General features: G+C 40.4%; 1 protein-coding gene across 4 annotated transcripts in view; it reads left to right on the top strand.

Annotated features, from left to right (window-relative positions):
• The window catches only part of atxn1a (ataxin 1a), a 142577-nt gene that overhangs the window by 70219 nt on the left and 60261 nt on the right, over positions 1 to 12097 (top strand). The window contains exon 3 of one of the 4 annotated variants that reach the window (XM_084079900.1): positions 5372 to 5445. The exons of 2 other annotated variants lie outside the window; for them this stretch is intronic. The gene's annotated coding sequence lies outside the window, so the exon portion shown is untranslated. The remainder of the gene's footprint in view (positions 1 to 5371; positions 5446 to 12097) is intronic. One more of the 4 variants, XM_084079901.1, reaches the window with a different exon arrangement.

A 12097-nucleotide genomic window follows, 5' to 3' on the forward strand; every position in this document is an offset into this window, starting at 1 on the left:
CTTTGGCCTTTTCAGACGAATATTTTTGGTGGCCGAAATCTCAGTGCATCCCTACTAACAATATAAACACAATAATAAAGACCACAATAACATTTTTAAACAAACTAAACAATCTTTTTGGCTAGAAGCATTGGAACAGTATGCACAATGGCTTATGGGAGAACTAGTTCCTTCATTCTGAAAATATGTACACACAGTCCTGACCTGTACATTCTTTATTTTCTTTCCCAATTCTTTTTATGAACATACCGTAATCAAATGTTTTATGGTCATGATTTATCAGTAGACTGGATGGCTTCATTCCAGGCTTAAAACTCGATTTTCTGAAACTTTTATGGAGCAAATGAATGGGAAATTCTTTTCCAGAAACTATGCTGTTCTAAAAGTGGGCCGTCACTCTTGATCGCTGTTTGAACCAGCGTAGAGACATAATCTCTTGGTGTGCTGTCACTATCATGTGACATGCACGTGCACAAGCATTAAACCTGCATACATTTCTCTGTGTGTGTGTGTGTGTGTGTGTGTGTGTGTGTGTGTGTGTGTGTGTGTGTGTGTGTGTGTGTGTGTGTGTGTGTGTGTGTGTGTGTGTGTGTGTGTGTGTGTGTGTGTGTGTGTGTGTGTGTGTGTGTGTGTGTGTGTGTGTGAGCCAGCCATCCAGCCCAGAGTAGCATGAAATGATGTAATGAGAGAGGAGGACAGCAGACTGCGGAATCCCCTACACACACACACACATACACACACACACACACACACACACACACACACACACACACACACACACACACACACACACACACACACACACACACACACACACACACAGGATATGGGTCCGGTATAAAGGCAGTAAATGGGGCATACTATATACTGCAAGAAAGCACCTGGGTTTTTCTTCATTGGCTTACTGTTGTATTAGTGAACACACACACACACACACACACACACACACACACACACACACACACACACACACACACACACACACACCTACTCCCCACTGAGACAGACAGACAGACAGAGAGGGGTGTAAGAGTATCAAAACAGGAGAGAAAGAGCTGGGCCATATACCGTAGTAGCAAGGTCGGGATAGATGAGGATAACAAGAGAGTGAGAGACAGAGGATCAGAAGAGAGTGAGAGAAGGTGAAGTGAATGTGGGATGAACGGTGGACAGAATTGATGAGAGACGAGAAGTGAGTGGGTGTGGGATGGAGACAAGATGAGAGGCTTTACAACAGACACACAGAGTGTGTGTTTGTGTGTGTGTGTGTGTGTGTGTGTGTGTGTGTGGGCGGGCGAGTGTGTGTGTGTGTGTGTGCGTGTGCGTGTGTGTGTGGGCGGGTGAGTGTGAATTGTATTTGTGCACACAATAAAATCCATGTGTTGATGTGGAGGACGTCTATCATATGGCCTTGCAGCCAGAAATCAATAAATTCATTGTTGAATTCCCTACAGAAGACGAAAGACGCCATCATGTTTAGCACACACACACACACACACACACACACACACACACACACACACACACACACACACACACACACACACACACACACACACACACACACACACACACACACACACACACACACACACACACACACACACACACACACACACACACACACAATAACTGTACTGTATCTCTGCATCATATCTTATTTATACAGTATAACGTCTTTCAGCTCACTCACATGTTGTTACACAAAAGGACACTATTATTTGAGAAACATTACCTCACATTTAAGATAACATCCACATATTATGGGTTTTCTGAGAAAGTCAATAAGGTTGTTGGAAGTATTAAAGTACTTCTCATAAGTCATCGTATCACGAAAAGCATTTATATGTCATATGAATATACTATATAAATGTCAGGAGCAGAAATTAAATACATTGTGGAAAGCCTGATTTATATACTTTCTTATACTATCGTACGATGGTGTCCTCCGACAAAACTATAGCAGATCTGCAAACTCCTGACACATTGCATCGTGATACGTTATGAGCTTGTAGATATACAGTAGTATTTTCGGCGCAACAAATTATAGAGTAAATCAGGCTAAGGCTGGATAGATAGACATAAAGACCTTTATTGATTCCATGGAGGAGATTCAGTCATCATGGCAGAACCACAGTTATGAAACACAGGACAGATACAGAAAAATAGATGCAACTGAGAGTAAATAATAATAAAATAACAGTAAAATGGTAGTAACACACAAAAATCAAAGGATATGTATGATTTTGCTAGGCCCTCTGCACTTTGACTGCCTGGGATTTGCATCTTGTATGAACTATTAACAGGTATAAATATTACATAAAACACAGGGGCCTGTACAGGATTTTGTAGATAAAAATATGAACAAGTGATATACAGTATGCAGAAGAGCTGGTCTCTATGACTTCAAATCGATATCACGTTTATTATTTATAACTTTTCCCCCGATTACGATTAATGACATTAATGGACATGGCTCTATTATCAAGTACCGTGTATGAAATTGAAACGTGGGCTTTATAAAGTCTTGTGAGGGGAGTAAACGTGTGGCCCGTTTAGATTTGGACTCATGACACACTTGTTTGGATTCACTAACATGCACAGTTGTAGCCTGCTTCTTCAAGTTGGCACGAAACACCTGTCAAACTGCATCGTGTGCGCGTGCATGTGAGTACGCGTGTGTGAGTGACTAACTGTAGTTCAAGGTTGACTGAATTGCAAACAGTATTGAGGTGAAGGATTTACGCACACACACACACACACACACACACACACACACACACACACACACACACACACACACACACACACACACACACACACACACACACACACACACACACACACACACACACACACACACACACACACACACATTCATTCTCCTAATGTACCTGAAGATACAGCCACATCCTTACATACACATACTGTAATAAGCTCACTTAGTTTGAGGTTATGAAGAATGTATGAAGGCCAAAGGCATTAAATATGTTTCTTCACTGAGATACTGCACAGTAAGATCCTCATGGTGCGTTCACACAGGCAGATTAGAAGATACAAAGATACAAAAATACACTGCATCTTTGTCCCTGTGTTGCTTTGTATCTGTGTTGCTCAACGCGGTCGCTGACGTCATCAAACGTGCGGACATCGGAGCTACAGTTGTACCTTTGCATCTTTGTATCTGGAAGTTGAACCCTGCTCAACTTGAATTTTGCAGCTTTGCATCTTTGTCGCTAGAGCTACAGCTACAAACGTCGGATGTATCTTTGTATCTTCATGTCACTGGTGTCCATTGAAAATGAATGGTAGCATGTATCTTTTAGTCTGCCCGTGTGAACGCACCATTAGTTTTAATACAACTCTGAAGAGTGTATAAATGGTTCTTCTTCGTACACTATTCAGGGTTAACCATTTAAACCCGATGACCAGGGTCCATCTGGGGTCTACATTGGGTCCCCTCCTTTTTTACCTCTATACTAAATTTCTTCGCAGAAAATAGCAGATATGCGCTGTGGGCTTGTAGATGGGCTACTTTCTGCGAATATTCACCTATTATTACATGACCGGAATTGGGACGCTATGTGAACCCTATATATAGGGTTCATGTGATTAAATCAACACTGGAATTTTTGTGTGTGAGATACTGCAATACCATGCTGTCAGATGAAAACCTTGCAATGGACGTATTCTCTTATTTTGGATTTTGATCCAATAATTGTTAATTTCCTTTTATGTGCCAAGATCTTGAGACACAAGACAGTATCGTGATTTACAAAGCTGCTTTACAAGCTCTGATAAGCCTTTTGGAGGAACACTAGTTGAATGTATAAATGTAATTGATCAAATGCTGGTGTAATAGATATGGTGGTATAGGTACAGTAATGCATTATGTTGGAGTGTTAGAATATAAATTGTAGTATATTACTTGAGTATTGTATTGGATTATTGCAATATTGTATTGTCGTTTTGTGTTGGAGTATCGGAGAATATGTATTAGAGTATTAAAATATTGTATTAGAATTTTGTATTGATTGAGTGTTGTGTTGGATCATTGGAATATTATTATTATAATATTATATATTATTGGAGTATTGCATTTATTGTAGTATTTTATTTGAGTATTAGAAATACTATTGTATTGCTGTAGTATTAGATTGTACAGTAGTATTGTACTGGAGTATCAAAGTATTGTATTGCATTATATTGGTGTGTTGTGTTGGCTTATTGAAGTATTACAGTTACGGTATGATATTTGTCTTTGAGTGTAGTCTGTTGCAGCAGAGGTTGTACTTGAGGGGAACTAGCTGTTAAAGTGAAAGAATATCATTTACACCTGCTAGATGTGCTGACTTACATCTCACAACAACACACATTCACCTAGTTACACAGACACACAAAACACACACGCACATGTGCGCGCGCACACACACACACACACACACACACACACACACACACACACACACACACACACACACACACACACACACACACACACACACACACACACGTTCACTGGGTGTAATTCATCTGTCTGCTGTGCCCTGCAGTGACTCATCACGAACAAATGTACGCCTGGACATGCTCTACTAAAGCACAAACCACGCACGCACACACACACACACACACACACACACACACACACACACATACACACATACACACATACACACACACACACACACACACACACGCACACACACGCACACAGTACGCACCGAACACATGTCCGTGCTACACAACTTACTGTACTACACAACCGGCTTGGTAAATGCTGAGCAGTTAATTACTCACAGTCATGCCAACTGCACACACACCTTCTTACACACACACACACACACGCACACGCACACGCACACACACGCACACACATAAATGCACGCACACACACACAGTGACATGCACACACACATACATACACATACTACCACAACCACAAACACTTCCTACGCAGCAGGAATTTACAGTCGGCAGCAAACCACTGTGTGTGTCCGTATGCAAATGTATGTGTACATGTGTATTTTATATGCATGTTTGTACATCTGTGTGTGTGTGTGTGTGTGTGTGTGTGTGGGGGGGGGGGGGAGGGGGTAGAGGTGGGTGTGTGACTCTATGTAAATGTAGTGGAGCCCTCAAAGACAGCAGTGTTATAAATAGACACGGCTCAGTGTGTGACTGCCTGAAAGAACCCACACTCTTAAAGGGACACAACACCCATTATCATGCCTCTGACTGACTGTGTGTGTGTGTGTGTGTGTGTGTGTGTGTGTGTGTGTGTGTGTGTGTGTGTGTGTGTGTGTGTGTGTGTGTGTGTGTGTGTGTGTGTGTGTGTGTGTGTGTGTGTGTGTGTGTGTGTGTGTGTTTCCAGCCCTAGTGTCAGACTGTGAACAGATGTGTGCCCTGACACAGTGTACTAAACTTCAGCGAGACAGTCGAGTTTCAGTAAGTTGAGACATCCACTCGGCTCATTCTCTTTCTCTCGTTTTACTCTTCTCTCTGTCTTACTCTTATTTTCTCTCTCTCTCTCTGTCTCTCTCTCTGTCTCTCTCTCTCTCTCTCTCTTTCTCTCTCTCTACTTTTCTCTCTCCACTTTTCTCTCTCTCTTACTCTCTCTCTCACGTTCTCCCTCTTTCTCGTCTCGTCCCTCTGTGTATCGGTACTGACAAACTCTCCTACTGCCCGATTTGCAGAAACATGTAATTTTCCAGAAGTAGTTCTCGCTTTCGTGTTGTTTCATTTGCTCATTTGCATCATGTTCACTATTTTAAGCTTCTGTGTAATTCACCCTGACTCACACGTTCTTGTTTAAACTCGTGTAACTTGTGTGTTTGTCTACTACACACAGATCAGGTTTGACGTGGTATTGCTAGGTAAACTGTAATTATAGTTTCAACATTGTCAAACAGTGTGGTTATGACTGTCTCTTGCTTGATTAATTGATTTTTTAAGTTTTTGCACTGGATCAGATAAATCCAAATTATGCACTGTAAACCCGAAAACTGTGCTCTAGAAAATGGACCCTCAAGTACTGTTAAGTTCCATTTCCATTTCTACACTCTCAGGGTTAACACTAAGGATTTTTATTGTTTGAGGAGACAGCCCTGTCAGCTAGTCAACTGATTGTGCTAATGGGATGGGGTGTAAAACATCCTTTGAACGTTCATTACAAATGTATAGCAACATGCAATAGGCCAGTGGTTTTAAAACGTTTCATCTGAAAATGTTTTGTGCTAGGGACCGCCAGAAGAGAAGATTTGGGTTGGAAAATTGTAAAACTATTCAAAATGGTCCAATACTTTCTTTTTTTAAATGTTCAAAAATATATGTGCAAGCTCGCAGATATACAAGCTGTGAGCTTGTATATCTGCTGTTTTGTAATAGCCAACAAATAAAATATGGATAAAGTGGTTAAAACGAGTGTGATGCTGTATTAACTAATTTAGCTGGGGACCCCCTGGAACCCCCCCCCCCCCCCCCCCCGGGGCCCACTTTGAGAACCACTGCAATAGGCCACACATGAGTAGAGGATGAGTGCAATGAGAGAGAAAGAGATTCAAGATGTCTATATAATTTACGAGTACACAAGGGGAAAGTTCTTTGGCGTTGGTTCTTCAACATTGTAGCAAAAATCACAACAATAACATAAGAAAAAAATGAAGAATAACAAGTAGTAAGGTAAAGAAATAACCAAGTACATTAGTCATAGCACCCTCTGAGATGCTTTGAAGGTGCAGTGTGCATGGGTCCTATTTATAAATATTATATACATAGCTTATGCAGTAAACAGTACAGTATGCATAAAAGCATATATTTACATATATGTACATTAAAGTGTCAGGTGCCTCTGCATGTGGGATGTGTTTTAATAACATATTAGGTATGTCAGGGGAGGCTATGTGTGATTGTTTTTGCGTAGCTGCCTCAACAGCAACAGGCCTATAGTTTCTGAGTCTAATGCCCTGGCTCCAAAGCAGAGAGAGAGAGAGAGAGAGAGAGAGAATTATGTGAGAAAGACAGTTATACAGACAGGCGTGTCAAGACATACAGTAGGCAGACAGAAACAATGACAAAGAAAGAGAGAGAAAGACACAAGGAGAGTGTGGGGATGGCATGAGCAAGTTAAACAACTTGAGAGGAGAAGGAGAAATAAAAAAGAGAACGGTAGAGTCACAGATTAAGAGAGAGAGAGAGAGAGAGAGAGAGAGAGAGAGAGAGAGAGAGAGAGAGTTAACAAGGCACACGGGAGTGTTTCTTACTGTGACTAAGCAGGCTCAGCTGTAGCAACCAGAAGAAAGATTCACGGTTTATCAGGCGTGGAGACGCCTGATGTGGTGCTAGAACCACACTAGACACGTCATCTAAGGCAGTGGTTCTCAGACTTTTTCATGTCAAGGACCCCCAAATTAATATGTTTCCTGCCAGAGACCCCAAGCAAGATTTGTGGTTTTTAAATGTTTCAAAAAATATTCCACAACGTGTTGCAATGTAACATGTTGAATTGACTGTGGACTTATTTTTTTTGTCTGATCCAGTACTCTCCACTTTTATGACCCTCACCATTACCTTTATTTATACAAACTTTATACAAGTGTGTGTTTTCTTTAAACAGGACAGTGTAGAGTGACAGGAAACAGAGTGCAGAGAGGACATGCAAAAGTGATTATGTCTAAAAAAGTTTATTTATTTATTAGAAGAAAAATGTGACCCCAAGTGGTCAAAGTCAGCATTACCAATTCATTTTGTCATTAAATTAAAAGTCTAACCAGTTTGGACATTTTTATATCAGCTCAAAACCTTGTATGTGATTGATGTTTAGTATGTGACATTATATGATTGATGATTAGCCACTTAAACCCCATACGTTGTTGAGTGGAGTCTCAGGACTCTATACTAGTGTCTTTTCTGCTTTCGCTCTACATTAAATATCTTCTCTGAAAATAAATAGCCAATCAACAAGCTTGCATTGTGAGCTTGTCGATCTGCTATTTTCTGCGAGAGTTTTCCCAAAATACATACAGTATGCTAGGATTTAAGTGGTTAGTATGACACATGTGATTATATGTGATTGCTATCTAGTATGTGATTGTATGTTATTGATTGTCTAGTACAGTATGTGAGTGTATGTTATTGATTGTCTAGTACAGTATGTGAGTGTATGTTATTGATTGTCTAGTACAGTATGTGATTGTATGTTATGGATTGTCTGTCTCATATGTGACAGTATGTGATTGTTTGTGATTGATGTTTAGTCTTTACACATTGTGGAATATTCCATTTTGGATGATAGATATCTTCTCCTGCCTCTGCCCTACTCATATCTATTAGATCTCTGTCTGTCTGTCTGTCTGTTGCTCTCTTTATCACCCACCTCCCTTTTCTCTCTCTCTCTCTGTCTCTCTCTTTCTTCCCCTCTCTTTTTTTGTATATTGTTACCTTGGCTGTGAAGAACGGAGCACAGCTTGCCTCACAGCAGGGGGTACTGTGTGTGTGTGTGTGTGTGTGTGTGTGTGTGTGTGTGTGTGTGTGTGTGTGTGTGTGTCTTTGATGATCATCAGAGGACATTAATTCCTTTTTTCCCCTTCTATTTGATCAGACCTGGTGCTGTCATGCTTTCTCTCCCTTTTTATTTTCTCTCTCTCTTTTCCTCATTTTTATTCTTCCCAGGTTTTTTTTTTGCTCTTTCTTTCTTTTCTTGCTGTCTCGAGTTCAAAGACACTGCATGTTTTCATTATGCAGCACGCAGGGAGAGGACATGTAATGTATATGAATGTGTCGGTTTAACTTCTTTTGATATCTTGCAAGTAACATTGTACTCTGCACACACACACACACACACACACACACACACACACACACACACACACACACACACACACACACACACACACACACACACACACACACACACACACACACACACACACACACACACACACACACACACACACTAGTCATGCATATATGTGAAAGTGTATTCCCGTTATGACACACGCATTGTTCAGGCTTGTACTTCTTCCAAGTAAGGCATGTGTTCCAGCAAAGCTCCAGTTCTCAACTCACTGGAAACTAGGGTTGCAACAGTTCATCGAAAAATTATCTATTGCAATAGTAAGGTAATCGATAGAATAATCGATAAGAAAATTGTCAATCGCTGCAGCACTAACGGTATCCCCTTCCATCACTAGCCACACAACTCCTCGTGTCCAATCTAAACACCAAACATCATGCATCAGGTCTTCAACCTCATTCCTGAAGCTCTCACCACCCTCTGAATCCTGCCTCCATGTTTATTCTAGTTCTACAGTGAGCTCTTAACAAACTCGCTATTCGCGTTTTCTGCGTTAAGGCTGATTTGTGCTTCGCCGTACGATGGTGTCGTGTGCCAAAAGTAGCTGATCTAGCCGCTCACAACGCATCACATCACACGTTAGATACCGCCGCCATTAGACTCCACTGCCATTGGAGAAACACTCCCTCAACATTTTTGAATCTGCCGATTTGTGAGCTAGAGAGATGGATATATAGATGGATACCGGGCGATAGATCATTTTAATTGTCCTCAAGGAGGAAATTATTTTCCACAGTCAGTGCTTACGTAACATAAACACACACGACATAATTGTTACACAGGATGAAACAAAATACAGGATTTACAGGAACACATAATTACAGGGGGTAACACAACATGTATTGACACCCCAGACTGGATTTCTGTAACTGTAAGAGGAGCTTATTTATTTAACGTTTGTATAGCTGTGGGTAGGCCTGTGACAATTATTACATATTCACCTAATTGCAATTATTTTCCATAGTAGTCATAATCGTTTCTATGGTGAAAAATGTTCATACATTTTCAAACATTTTCCAAAAATAGCAGAAATAGCTGATCTACAAGCTTACAAGCTTGTAGATCAGCTATTACCGTTATTTTTACATTTTTGTATGAAAAGTATAACATTATTAAATATGTCAGTAATTTCTTTATTTGTTAATATCTGCCCTGTGCAATTTTATTACAGAAATTATATTATTATTCATACGTTCCAATGTTCAATGCCTAAAAACACAATTAAATCGTTATTTGCAATTATTTGTATGACAATTAAAGGGATATTTCACTTTCAAAAATGTAATTTTAACGTATACCCAGGCTTTTGTGAGCACCCAGGACAGTTAAGTTGAAGTTGCTTGATTCAGTATTTAGATATTGATATTCATTTTATCAGACACGCCCCCTTCCTATACAAACCCATTGTAACTATTTTATCATTCAATCATGATAGATTCATCAAAAACACGTGTCCTTGGTTCTGGTGACTCATACTGCCCTCCTAATACGTGAGGGGCCGTGTTTTTTCAATTACTTTTTTTTTCGTTACCCTAGCTGTGGGAACAAAGCTCTTGCTAAAACGGTCCTTTCTGAACATGGGTAGTCTATCTATACCACTGGTTCTCAACGTGAGGTCCTTGGACCCCCTAGTGTCCTTGAGGGGGTTCCAGGGGGTCCCCAGCTAAGTGATGTGTATGTAACTCTTGAGAGTGTATAGATGGAACCAAATGGACCTGTAAGGATCCATCATTTGGTTCCATTTGTACAGTACACTCTTGAGTTCAAATAACATTGAGGCATTTACAGTGTAAATTGGGGTCCCAGAGATAAAAATCATATCAAATGGGGTTCCGTGGTCTAATGCATGCAAACTGGGGGTTCTTGGAATTAAAAAGGTTGAAAATCATTGAGAAAGAAAACCCATAACAAAACCAATACCTAACAGTATGGCCAGAATCGTGGTTAAGTGCTGGTAGAGTGGGTGGTCTAGCAATTAAGCTTGACTGTTGGCTGATATTTCTTTCAACAACCAAAAAATTGAACTCGGGCCGTTCAATAAGATCACTCATTTCCAGTTAATGCGTCAGCCATTTCTAAACACATTCTGATTGTCCCTGGAGACATCTGTGGCATTCTGTCGTACACAACATCATCAAATGGTTACAAGGCCATTCCTACTTTATGGCAAACAGATGTAATGGAGGGAGGCAGCGTCTGTGGTTATTGTGTGACCGCGCTGCAGTGCTCCGCCAACTGAATGAGGGTTCACACGGTCGTGAGTTTAGAATCGAACAATGAACTGTGAATCCATATTGAGGTTTTGGATCATAAACACGTCTGAGACCAATCTCCGTTTGTCTCTAAGCAGGGGGCACTGTGTGTGTGTGTGTGTGTGTGTGTGTGTGTGTGTGTGTGCGTGTGCGCGTGTGCGTGTGCGTTTACTCTGTAACGATGCAGTGTGCGTTTACTCTGTAACGATGCAGTCGAGTCAGGGCAAGTGCAGCTTTATGGATTATTACCATTGAAGTGAATATTGACATACGAATATCGACGTTTGGCACAGTAGCATGTTATCAATAGCCTTGGCGTAGAGCTGAAGGCGCAGTGCGCCAGGCGGCAGGTACACAAGAACATCTCACTTACACAGTAAAATCCTCTTGAGTGTTCCTTTTAGAAACCTTACGGGTCCACGTGGTTACACTTGTACACTCTCAAGTTACAAATGGATAAATGAACACTCTGAGGATTTCATTTTGTAGGACACTGCTGCTAGTTCATCATACACACATTCTGCCGTGAGGATATTGCAAGTGGGCCTCCCAAATAATTGGCAAAAAAACGATTTTAATGATATAATAACTTTAATAAAAAAAAAGAAATCTTTAAAATGTTGAAAAGATTATTTTTCATTGTGATAAACATGCCCACCCATCCAGTAAAGGTTGAGAACCACTGATGTAAGATGATGATGGGGCAGGTTACTATGGCAACAATTTGAATTCTTAAAATATGATGGGAATGTCTCCAGCTGAGATAATAGTCCCAGACTTTTGTTTACATTTTGTTTCTGTTGGGTGGAAACCTTGTATGTCCAAAACCGTTCCTTTTTTATTATTATTGTAAAAACATTAGAAAATTGTGAAAATAGCAGATACACAAACTCGTTGCGTGTATAACAGCTATTTTCACTGCTTTTGTGTGACACTCTTGTATGATGAAGCAGGGCATTCATTTACGAAAAACAAAAACATAAAAATGTTTAAA

The sequence above is a fragment of the Gymnoscopelus microlampas genome (genome assembly GCF_963454915.1).
Source record: "Gymnoscopelus microlampas genome assembly, chromosome: 15".
Lineage (NCBI taxonomy): Eukaryota > Metazoa > Chordata > Actinopteri > Myctophiformes > Myctophidae > Gymnoscopelus > Gymnoscopelus microlampas.